General features: G+C 40.0%; 1 protein-coding gene across 10 annotated transcripts in view; it reads right to left on the minus strand.

The window, feature by feature from the left end:
* NAV3 (neuron navigator 3) overlaps positions 1–13,064 on the minus strand; it is a 757,820-nt gene that overhangs the window by 520,377 nt on the left and 224,379 nt on the right. The window lies entirely within an intron of this gene.

Here is a 13,064-nt window from a genome sequence, read left to right on the forward strand (position 1 = left end):
TCATCAAGTGATCCTTCCCCTGTTGCCTATTCCCAGCCCAGCTTCTGGCAAACAGAAAGACATTATAAACGTAGTTCCAAAGTGATTTGGTTTGTAGGATAAAATACAGGTATGTGTCTGTGTAAATACATATACAATCACAAATTCATTTGGTTGTGTGCATACAAGATTTTCCTTGTGTACGGTAACATAAGGATTACACATGATTAGGTGTATAGATATTGAGAAAAGTGAGGCAGCAGGCATCCAGCACAGCTTGTCTGTGAGGAGACTAGGAATGTGTTTGCTTCCCCTCTGAAGGAGACACAGCTCAAGCTGAAGCTGCACTCAGTTCCAATACTTCAAACAGCAGATGCCAAGGCTCAGACTGCAGCTGCATCCAGAAGTGCCAGCTTCTACAGAGCCGGGAGCTTTTAGGTCGGTAGGCGTTCTGTGCTCTTTGAAATTCATTAAAACAAAATGCAAAAATTTTATTGCAATATTAAGATTGTGAATTTAAACAGAGTCTAGAAATCAAAAACTCAGGTTATAAAAGCTGGCTAACTAACTCACACAGCACTTAACTAATGTATGTATTAGGGAATACATTTAATAACCTAACATCCAAAATATTACATATCAGACATATGCAACATGGATGAGCTAACGTTGCTATGACACTTTTCCTTTTGAATTTGTACAATTGGTAGTGGAATTTATATCTACCATAAGACCCATTTACGCAGCCAGGGTGGTGTAAAGTGGCCTTGGTGTAAACAAGAATTAGGCCCTGTTTGTTTAAATTTACCACTGTAGCCAAACTCTGTCCTTGCCTTACAGAGCCACATGGACAAGAGCAGGGGGAGCAGGAAATGCCAGCCAGTCATGTGGTACAAGACTCATCCTCCTGGAGGTGAAAAGCAAGGCACATCAGTGAGGCAAAGAAGGGATACGAGAGCATCAATCCTTCAGCTCAGCCAGCTGACCCCAGAGTTCTGTGCCTGGAAAGTGTTACTGTGAAGCTTTTAGGTTTTTCTGTCAATTTTGCTCAACGCGGTGGTAATAACTATGCACTGAGCCACAAGCTGACCCAGGCATTACCCCTCCTCCAAGACACATGAGGCTAAAATCATGTTTGCCCATGACAGACACAATGGGCTAGATCCTTAGCTATGTTAAATGGGCCTTTGATTCCAACAGAGTGGCAGCAATGGACAGGAGGATTTATTCAATATGCCTATCCTCAAGATACTTTCTGAAGCTACTGGGTTTTCCCACATACTCAGAAATGTGGGATTGGAGAGGGAACAGTAACCAAGCAGTAATCCAGCAATTTTAAGAGTCTGAGGTATGGGAAGCCTTAGGACTCAAAGCCCCGAGGCATTAGCTGCAGCACAACTAGTATATTCCTTCGAAGACATTCTGACCAGACACAGTTAAAATGTTAATTAAAAGTGAAGGGCATCAGAAAGATGTGGTGACAGGACCCAAGACCTCTGATGTAAAATAAGCTAAGCTGCAAACTGAGCTGGGTGGCATGACAGCTGGCCACAGCAATGCAAGTAATTTCCTCCACCGACGACAATCAGTAAGTAACTTGTGACAGGCAGCATCAGGGGGCTGCTGGGTGACACTGCCTGCAGATGGTGAAGACCTTGCAGCTTGAGCCTAGGAAATTTCTGCCTTAGTCTCAGTCAGGAGCACAGGCTTAAAAGTGAGGATATACCATACCTGTATCTTTGGAATAAATAATAATATAGGGCCAATCCTATATATTTTGCTCAGGCAAAAAACTCTTGCGAATTTCAGTGAGAATTTTCCCAGAATAAGCATTGCAGGATAGTGCCCATGATGGAGGATGTGGAGGGGAAAACAGGAAGAAGGGTGGAACATCTTTGACAATAAGAGGGATAACCATTAGAAAGGATTATTTGAAGAACAGCATAACTGAACATAAGGCTTTTTGTGACAGAGTATATCAGGCATTTCCTGCCTCCTGCTGGAGGCCCTCGCTGCCTTGGCACATCCCACCTCAAGGTGGTGTTCTTTTGAGGAAAAGAGCATTGAGTTTAGACCTCCAGTAGCTGCCTAGAAAGACCACCTAGAACCAGCTGCAGATGGAACCACTGAAAAGTGGTCCTCCAGCAGCTAAAAGGGCTGGGAGCAGGCAGTTGCCAATCAGGGCCCAGCAAGGAGGATTTAAAAAGGCTGGCTGCTTCTTCCAAGGGGTGCTGGGTGAAGCTGGAACAAGGGAGGAAGGATTTCCCTGTGTCTTAACCTAAGAAAACTGGTCTAGTCCAGGCCTAACTCTGAATTCATCATTTTGTTTGAGTCAACAAAAGATGGTTTTGTTTACTTTATGGAATGTGAAGCCCTAGTGGACCATCCTGAGCTGAATATTAGTTTGACTGTTGTAAGACTTGGTGAGCTCACCTCATGAGGCACTCCACTGGCTCATGCAAGCCCGTGACACTTAAAATATTTGTTAGCCCAAAATAACTCACTGCCAGACTTTGATAAAGTTGTGACGTATGATCCCCGTACTTTTAAACAGACTGCACTGAAGGTATAGCAGCATATTCAACTATAAACTCTTCTAGACAGGAAACATGCCTTACGCTATGTTTGTAAAGTAACAATATATGCTTGTAACAATACAAAACAAGCAATCTTTAATAATAATTGATCATCTAAGATTTCACAATGTTGTCAGTTCCTTGTAAATACATGAGACAAAATTGTAAAAACATCTAAATTTAAAATCTATGTAGACCAATTTAAACTAAATTTGTTAAAAAAAATATCATTTCCAAGACAAAAACCAAGTCAAGTTCTAGCCTGGAACAAATTTACATAGTAGACCCTCAAGAACTACAGTCCATACCAGAAATGTTAAACACAATCGTAACTACAGTGTTTTTATCATGGCAACAAATATTCCAGTTAATCTAGGAAATAACTGGAAGATATGTTAAGATTATATTGAAAGGAATCTTTTGGCAGTGTGTCACTCAAGTTCGCACTATAATGGTCTGGTTAGATTCACATCTGGTACTGGATGACCAGTTAAGACCAATACTGATTTTTACCGTCTGTGCCTGGAGAGAAGTTCACAACTATTTCTTTCAGACGTGGACGGTATTGCCATGATCAGGGCCATGTGTTACACTGATGCAACCCACTCTAGATGGGTCTATGCCTTAAAACCATTCAGAAACCAAGGCTGGTACAAAATACACAGTTCACTTGGCAATATCATGGAGCACTGGTTACCTATTGATTTCCATCTTGAGTTTAAGGTGCTGGTTTTGTGCATATAGCCCTCAATTGCTATGACCTGCCTATTTGAGAGACGACCTCTGTCCACATGCTGTACTGCCCCAGGTGAGATAGCAGAGGGGCTTGAGCTGGGTCTCTCTCAGTTTAACACAAAAAGAACTGCCGATAGGGTATTCTTCATGAGGACCCCTTTGCTTTAGAATTCACATCTGTCATTTGGAAAATAACCCAGATTTGTTGACTTCCCTGGCATGTTGCAAGGTAGATCTATATTTTCAAGCTTAGGGAAGTGCGGGAGATGACTGATGGTTGGGATGTCTGGGGAAACTGGGGTATTTGTAAGTTAAGTTGATTTGTGTTTGGTTATTTGTTGTATGGGGAGTAGTAGCTACTGAATTTGTATATGTATTGCAATATCTCATCTAAACGTTTGTAAGAGGCACCAGCTGGATGGGTGGTTTTTTTAAAAACATACATACAAATTGAAAGAATAAACAACAGACAAAATCTCTAAAAACCTTCCCAGAAACATTTTGGTTCAGTGTCCCTTCCCCCACTCACTATCAGAAGATAGTGGGGTTTCTTCTTCCAACATGTTACTGTTTGCTGGAAGGAGAACACAAATATTTTGGGGTTCATATGTGTATGGCACGGATAGAAAGGGGAAACATTTCAGTTCCAAATCTTCATTTTAGTTGTATCTGACTTGTGGTAAAAATATCAATGCCTGAAATCAGATAAACCAAAAGTATGTTAATACAGGAGATGCCCCATTCTCATTGAATAACATGAGCAGGAACAACAGTGCCATAACAGACACTTGTGATTAGTTCTAATAAGGACTTACTCCACAAAGCTTCTGACAGAAAGAAACAGGCTAACAAGCCCACAACAGACAATGACATTCCCACTGTTTACAGCAGCTCAAGGATGTGAACGGTAATGATCCTGCACAACTCTAATCCCATTTGCATGTCTATTAAAATACAGTATATTGTTCTGAATGGCAGAATACGGGAGCCTTATCTTATATTTATGAATTGTGCAAGTACATTCTGAACAGGGCTAATGTGATACACTCTTACACATTTCCTACAGCATCTGCTACTTGTTTGAAAATCATTAAAAACCTAGGATCAGAATAGCAGTAACGCATCTGCAAATTGATGCATTCTCCTTCAGTGATTTCCAAGTGTCTTTTCCTGCTAATTCTTGATCTTCATGTGCATGTATTTATTTAGAAAGTTTAATATCATTATATTCAAAGAGTAGCATTTAAATTAAATCAAAACAATTGGTATTATATTACTTTGCCTAGGACACCCTTAAAGAGGTAATTTGGTCTGTATAAGTTGTTACACTGTTAAATAAAGGAATGATTTTAAAATATAATCTAAACTGACAAGGTAAGAAGATAGCAAAAAAAGATCTGTTATATCCTTCTTAACATAGAAAAATCTAACACACGGCTTTGAGTGTAAAATCCTGTAATTTTAAAAAAAACATCTAACTGGCATATTACAGTAGTTATTGCATTTAAGAAATATGCTTTTCAAAGCCAATATGTGAATTTTCTGAAAAGATTATATTAAAGCAGTGGTTCTCAAACTTTTGTACTGGTGACCCCTTTCACATAGCAAGTCTCTGAGTGTGACACCCCCCTTATATATTAAAGACACTATAAATGCTGGTAGCAAAGCAGGGCTTAGGGTGGAGGCTGAGCTCACAAACCCCCATGTAACAACCTCACAACCCCCTGAGGGGTCCTGCCCCCCAGTTTGAAAACCCCTGTATTAAAGTCATTGTTAGTCTGCAATTTTAATCAATATTTCCCACGCTTACCTTTTTAAAGAATAGCTAGTGGTCTTTCTGATCTGATATTTTAAAATTATTTTATCAGCAAAAACCAAAAATAGAAAAACAGCAGTCTTTTCCTCCCATTCTGACTCCAGTCACACATAACTAGGTCAGCGGCACGGCACAGAGAGCTTATTAACATCAGATTTTTGTTATAAAAAGCAACTCAGGAAAGTATAGAAAGCTTAGGGTAGTACAGACTAGTTTCACATAAAGTACAAAGCACAACATGTAGACCTCAGTGGTTAGACTCTTTTAAAAATGAAGATTCTGAATCAAGTTGAGAAAAATAAGTACAGAAAATTGGTGAGCTCTCATAAGAAAATGTTCCTTCAGTAAGGAGGCCACTAGTTTGAGCCTTAAAAGCCCTCATCGTTTATGAACTCTGCTCCTAATAACTAATAGACAAGTTAATTAAAAAAAAAACCTAAATCCCAAGACAAGTAATTTCTAATGAAATATGAAAAATATCATCCCTCAATTTAAAAAATGTAAAAAAAATTATCTTAAATGCTTAGAGCTCAATCTTGCTCCCATTTCAGATCAATGACAAGGCTCCCATTAACTTCAACTGGAGCAGGTCCTGAAATACTGCTAGTGATGACATACATCTATCATAACATACAGCAGTGGTATCCAACATTTTAAACCCAAGGACCAATCAGGTTATTTCAAAAGGTCAAAGGGGTGCATTCAGGAGGGGAAGGGCCATTTAAAGTGGTCATTTCCCTCCCTCTTCTTGCTATCCTCTCCTAAATTCTCAATAAGCTACACTGAGAACATAAAAGTATTTCTCAACTCAGATCCTGAACACCAAAGGTTCAAAGCTGCTCAGCTGCTTTTCCTGAGTATCAGACAGAATTCGAGTGGAAAGTACTTCCTTCTAACGTCCTTGGTTGTAGCCCCCTCCAGTCCCTCAGAAACACACTCATCACAGCCTTCTACCCCAACCCATCTGCTGGGAAACCACGTTTTCAGCCTAAAGACCTGAAGGAGGAGGCATCCTTCCTCGCCAGCAACCCCATCCTTGCCTCCCTCCCATGAAAACCTCAAGGACTTAGCTGTCTGGACTCTGTCGCCCAGGAACACACCCTAACCCCCAAATCTCTGCCCTCTTCCCCACTATGCTCTTCAGGAATACCCCCACCTTCCCACATCCCTTGTTACTACACCAATCCTCCCTGACCTGCCCCCTGCTCAAAATCAATTCAAGACAATTACTGGGGCCCTATCACCATTATAAAAACAACTGCAGTGGCTGCTCCTTGCCCTAAAATTAATCACTCTTACCCCTACCTTATTTTTGTTGAACCAGTGCTTCCTTCTCTCTTCCTAGACTCAATTTCCAGGGAGGACCAGCATTACTGCATCTATTTGTGTGCAGCTAGTTTGGTCCCTTTCCTCTTCTTTTCTTGTGGAGACTACGTATCTTGAGCTTCCTGTTCTCTCAGTACTTGCTCCCCTCCTCTGAAGGCTCAACGGCTATTTTGCTTTTCACTCTCCCCTTCTCTCTCAGGGGGAAAAAAGCTATTGGGGAAAACACATTTTCAATTTGTAATAAAATATAAATACAATTTTTCTTCCTAGCACAGTCACCCTGGAGGGCCACAGTTAAGACCATAGGTTAAACACCCCTAGCACACAGAATATGCATTATATACATACACACACTGAAATTCCTAGGAGAGAAGGTAGAACTAAAGGATAGGACAAGGTGAATGGTCCCACAAAAAAGAGTTCTTTCCTTTAAATTTGTATTTGGCTTCTTAGCAGTCACTCATTAACATCACATTAGTTTGATTTTGGCACTGCTGTGCAATGACAAATATAGAGGCAAAAATGTGTTCACAAGTTTTCACTTAATACTTAATAATACCAAGCATTTGCCCTTCTTCTGCCGTGCCACTCCAACACTCTCAGGTACTAAAAACCTCTCTAGCACATTCAGTTTGAGTTCAACAGTGCTATCACCCTCAAGGCACACTTCACTGACACACAACAATGAACACTAAATCAACATAACCTTAGTGATGGCAGCAAAGCTTTGAAGGCTCCTGCTCCATTCTTTCTCCTCCTTATGATAAGGCTCAACCAACCAGTCATTCTAAGTAGATGTCTCAGAGCAGCATTTTCACATAACGGATCTTTGAGAGAAATGAACTGGAGAGTGTGGCACTACAGATAGCCTGTGCACTAAGGTAATATAAAACTCTTACAAGGTAATCAATACATTTTGAAGATCCATCAACGCCAGATGGCAACATAATATATCCATTTCAGTGTTTTCCAAGCAGGGAGTTTCTATTCTGCAACTCTTGTAGAGAACAAGCTCACTTAGTAATTTGATGGCCAACAGTATTTTGAACCTTTGAGGTTTTAGGGACTGTCAGTGAGAAGGAGTGAGACCTTCCTAGCATGAACGTTAATTGTGACTCCAGTGACTTCCCTATCAAATATAATTTGTTAAGAGAAAAAACAGGTTTGCCCACCCTGCAAATTCCAACTCAGATCTGAAACCAAGTTATTTTTCTTCCTGGCTTATGCATCACCAACAGAAAATTAAGGTCCTGCTGATCAAATTCTGCACTCAGTTACATCTGTGCAACTGTATGGTTTGTAAATGTAGTTCTCTTCTACGCCAGGGCAACACCCTCTTGGCTTTCAGTGGGATTGCACAGATAAACTTGAAAGAACATTGTTGTCCTGCAATTAGAACTAACAGTTCAGTTGACAATGCATGAGCTGGAATAGAACCCAGCTCTGCATTACATTGCTGTGTTGGCACTGTGGAATTAATGGGAGTTGTCATGGGATGCACTTACTCCTGGCCGCTCTGGGGATTAGCTCCTTCCAGGTGCTTCACCCTCCTCTGGCAGTCTCTTCACCCATCTCTGCAATTCCAGGTGCTCCTTCTTTGTGACTTGGCCGTCTGGCCAGGTCACTATCAGTATCCCCCCTTTGCAGGGTATCAGAGTCTTCCAGTGAAAACTGCCCCAGGCAGTCCTCTCTCTCCTGCCTGATCTGTGCCATTTCCCCTAGTAGCTAGTAGGGGAACGCAGGCCCACCCTCTTCTCCAGGTTCCAGCTCAGGGATTCTCATCAGCAGCCAAGGTCTGTCCTATCTCAGACCTTGCTGCCTTTCCCCTGAGCCCAATGTTTATAGCTTGTAATGAAAGAGGCGTTGGAGTTCAAGTAATTAGGTGCTGGGGCTCAAGCCATTTTTTTACATTCATAAGTGATACAGCAAGCCCAGAGGTTCTGGGGCTCTTAACTGCCAATCCTAGAGGTGCCGGGCTCAGCCATGGCACAAATTAAGCACTGCCTGAGCCTTTCCTACCTTTCTGGCTCCTCCTCCACCTCTCTGGGTTTTCCCAGCTGCAAAACTCCCTCCACCTAGAGAGTAAGTGTAGGCTACTTGCTGCTATAGCCCCAAACCCATCTCCCTTCTCCCAGGGAGTGACTGCAAACTACTTCCTTGCAGTCCCCTAGCTGCTCTCAGCTACTGGTCTTTCTACAGGCCCCTGCTGAGCCTCTTCTAATTAATCCCTTCTCCCTAGCTCCTCCTCCAAGTTCAGCCTAGTGAGTTAATTGGTCCTGCTCCCCATCTTAACCCCTCCAGGGCTCGTGTGGGATGGACACCCCATTACAGGACTGAAAACTCATTTTTCTCACTGAAGAAGTAGATGCATCTCTGAATGATCACATCACATAAACCTGTATAGTAAGAAGGGGCCATTTTTACACCGTCATTCTTCAGAGTACCACTAAAGTTTGAGGCCCAATTCTCCACTGCCTTGCACCTTATTTAGTTAGTTACACTTGTGCAACTCATATGCAAAGTCACTAAAATACTGCTAAATCAGATTGGCAGCACTTTACATAGACTTTGCATGGAAGTGGAAAATCAGTCCCTTGGTAACTGTGTTAACCATGATGAGCTGCTTTGTTCTCTGTAACCAGAGTACGTTCTCTCACAAATATTGAATCATCCAAATTATACCATGGTCTTAAGTACAGAAGTTTATCTTCTTCCAATTCTATACTACCGTCTTTCAGTTTACTTCAGTTTTGCATGATTTGCTATCTAGTATTATGATTTTAAATGCCACGTTTTTTTCCTTAGCATTTAGCATATAATGATGAGAGAATTTTTTCTGATGGGATTTCAGTGCAAGTTCTAGTTCATATGTCTTAGAAATTCATTGAAAAGACTTGCAAGCTCTTTAAGAGGAATATATGGCCACCAAAAATGCTTTCTTAGTGGAAAGAATAAATGATGCTGTCTGGAAAAAGCTGAAAGGAAGGTGGAAGGTGTCTTAAGATCTTTGAGCATGCAGGTTGAAGAGAAGTTGGAAACTTCTTTAGAAGTAGCCATACAACAATAGTTTAACATTGGACAGAGATGGTTTATTCCTGATGTTGATGAACATTGCTGTTATACCTACCAAATTAATTTACAGTATAATATTCATTAAGAGTACACACGTAACCAAGGACATGCAGCAAGTGTGCTGTATTTTGCCATTAAGGATAAAATATTTACTTCTACCTCAATTTGCTTCTAGATGTGCCCATTGCTATTTATACTCCAAGCTTGGGCATCATCTTTAACATACAAAGCCAGTCTACCCTTCATAAGAGTCCCCCTTCCATCTTGCAGATAGAAGTCCATCAAACCTGCTGAAGTTCTTGGGCAACTAGAAGATGTCACCTTAATCTTGGCAAAATATGAAGAGAATGCTACAAAATCTTGTAAATTCAGCTCTCAATACAACTATGTCCTATTGGGATACAAAAGATGTTCACTTTCATTTGATTCAAGCAGCCTGCCCTGTCACTGTAGTAGAGTCCTCTCCCTTTTAGTTCAAAGGTATCAATGATTTCTGGTTTCAAATTCCATAGCACCTAATGCCCCCTTCATCCTTATTTATTGAGCATATTGTCCTGAGGCAGATAAGATAAAGCAGTGAATTTCCCTTCTTGTCAGGGTGTGTCACATAGCTGCGTTTCCTTGCATGTGCTATAATGAAATTAAAGGAAGCACCTGTATTTTTGCAACTCCTAAGCCGTTCTTTTCTCTTCATCATCAGAAACAATAGAACACCACCAAATATTTGCTAGGAATATTTTCCCTTTATCAGCATGAAAACAAAAAAGTGATCTCACGCATCTTCTGATGCTAGACTATTGCCCTATGCCAGCATTAGACTGTCTGAAACTGAAAAAATACATTTGTGAAATAGGTGTGGTTGGCATGTTATTCAATACATAAGAATACTGCTGCATTAATTCCACTACCTCTAAGAAAACGGACTACCACAAAGCTATACAGAATCCTATACATAAATAATGTTTTCATTACTCAGTTTAATATGCTCATCTAGACTCTGATCCTGAAATAAGTTCCTTGCAGGATCAAGGCCCTAGATTGTGAACAAATTTTTGGGACAGGACCCATATCTTCATATATGTTTGTGTACTGCCTAGCACAATAGGGCCTGGATTCTGTTTGGAGCTTCTGGGCATTATGATAATGTAACTACTGGCAGAGAAGTTACATGGTGCTTAAGTGCCTAAGTCCCATTAGCTTTCACCATTTGTGCCTTTGCAAATCTCCCCCTTAACCATGTATCCTCCTTTAAATTAGGGGAAAAGGAACAAAACGGCATGAGTAATATCTCAGCATTACACTGCAGTTAATCATCACAAAGGGGCAGAACTTAAATCAACTGTACATACACAACAAGGTTTAGTTGTTCATTGCTCTTCACAGGCAGCAAGTGCCATGAAACAACCCTTTCCACCATAATGTAAGTTAACATTGAAACACTATCAACTGCTTATACAATATGAAATCCACAGAGGCAGGTTATATACAAAGAGATTTTTTTTTTAAATGAAAGCATGAAACTGTACATTAATTGTCACTTGCATTAAGCTATTTGCTTGCTTTTCAAAACAGAGAACAGCTAAAAATACTCAGTGAAGCCTTTGGGATAATAACAACAATGAAAACAAATCAGTGTTAGAACATTTTTTGAACTAGAAAACCTAGCATGTAAAATTACTTACCACAGAGTAAACTGACATTTCTTCTGCATTACCTTGACCACATGTATTATTCGTGCTTAAGTATCAGTGTATCTAAATGCATCCTGACAGATGACACTGTTACACAAAAATATCTATGATCTTCTATAGTGTTTTAAAGCTCTGATACTATTTTAATTGTTCAATTCTTCTACATTAATATGGTAAAATATTTCCAGTTTATTGTTTGCATTCTAACCTTCAAATATTTTGACTTCTGGCCATTTAAAATATATTATAAATAAGGACATAAGGAAGGTACAGACAGCAGAAACTGCTCTTAGAGGAGACCTAATTTCCCTAAATAAGCTACCTGTTTTACTTAGACTCTAAACTCCTCAAGACAGAGATTATGTCTTTGTTTGTGTATGTACAATAGGACTCCCTTATCATGACTGTGGCCCTTAGGGCTTCCTGAACATATGTGACTAATAAATAATAATGATAGTAAGAATAGTTATGGTAGTATTAATTATTCCTCCTAAAAGTGTTACTGTCAAACCAAGCCAAAAGCAGGTATTTGCATGTATCCAAAGACTGCCAATCTGCAATATGACAGAGGATAAAAAAAAGGAGTCCCGTCCCCCCCAGCATTGTCTCACCCTGCAATACAGGGTGACACTTCAGACTTCTGCCCAAGCTCTGCCTAAATGCTCCAACTGGCACGGAAAGCATGTTTTTTAGTCTTTAGCAAAAGTAGGATGGCTAAATCTAAAATGTAAACATTAAAAAATAAGCCTTCTCTACAAGGCGCTATTCAGACATGATGTAAAGAGATGGTTTCTGTCCCACAGAGCTTACAATGTTGGTTTAGCAAACAGAAGGAAGGAGAATGAGGTAACAGGGAAATGACCAACTTCTGTACTGTAAACCATAGTCACAACTTACCTGCTGGCCAATGATGGTCATTAAGCAGGGTTTAGTGGGCATCGTGTCAATTAATGCAAACAACACTTCAAAAGAGCTGTTTGTTTAAATCAATTTTCAAATTTCAACTAATCTGTCTTCAGTCCTGCAGCCTGACACAACGCACGCTACACCCAGCACTTGAACCTTTTATCCCATTTATGTTACAACTTCATTCATTCTTTCAGCATTATATATATACTTCCCTTCCCCCCAAAAAAGTTAAATTATTTTATTTGGCATACCAGTTCAAAAACTGAACAAGCGCTACTGAATCTCAGAGAAATCTGATAGTACCTGAGAAATTCTGCAGGATAAAGACAGCTGAGACAACCCGTAATTGACAAATATATTTTACCAAAGATAGTGTCATTGTTACATTAATAACTCTTACCACTGCAGACGATTTCAAACAAAGGCACAGTTATGTTTATCTTGTGGAATGGTTCAGAAAAGAAACTGACTTAGAGGAAGGAAGCACAAGTATTCATTTCCTACTCAGACAGTATTTTTCCCCTTATCCCCTATTAAAAAGTTTAGTTACACAGGATGATCAAAAACCTCTTTATTTTCCCTAGAGAGGTACTAGGACAATAAAAAGTCATATATAAAAAACCTGCACTCAGATAAACAATTGCTTACATTTCATCTGCATGTTAAAGGCCAGTCAGTTTCCTTAGATTCTCAACCAGGGAAGATAAATTGTATTTTTATTCTGATGAGCCACAGTTTGGTTCTCTTCTCATTGGTCTTTAGAGCCTCATTGACTCAGAAGTCCAATTAAACTCTCACTAAAAGTCACCTTCATGAAACAGTCCAATAATATTCTCACGTTTTCCATATTATTTTCCATATCACTAGCAGCTTGGGACTCTCAAAACTCTCACCACAAAATGCAGAACTCTTTTGAAGGTAACTTGACCTAACATTTATATCTTTATCTGAAATTGCTGT

Source organism: Natator depressus, chromosome 1, assembly GCF_965152275.1.
Source record: "Natator depressus isolate rNatDep1 chromosome 1, rNatDep2.hap1, whole genome shotgun sequence".
Classification (NCBI taxonomy): domain Eukaryota; kingdom Metazoa; phylum Chordata; order Testudines; family Cheloniidae; genus Natator; species Natator depressus.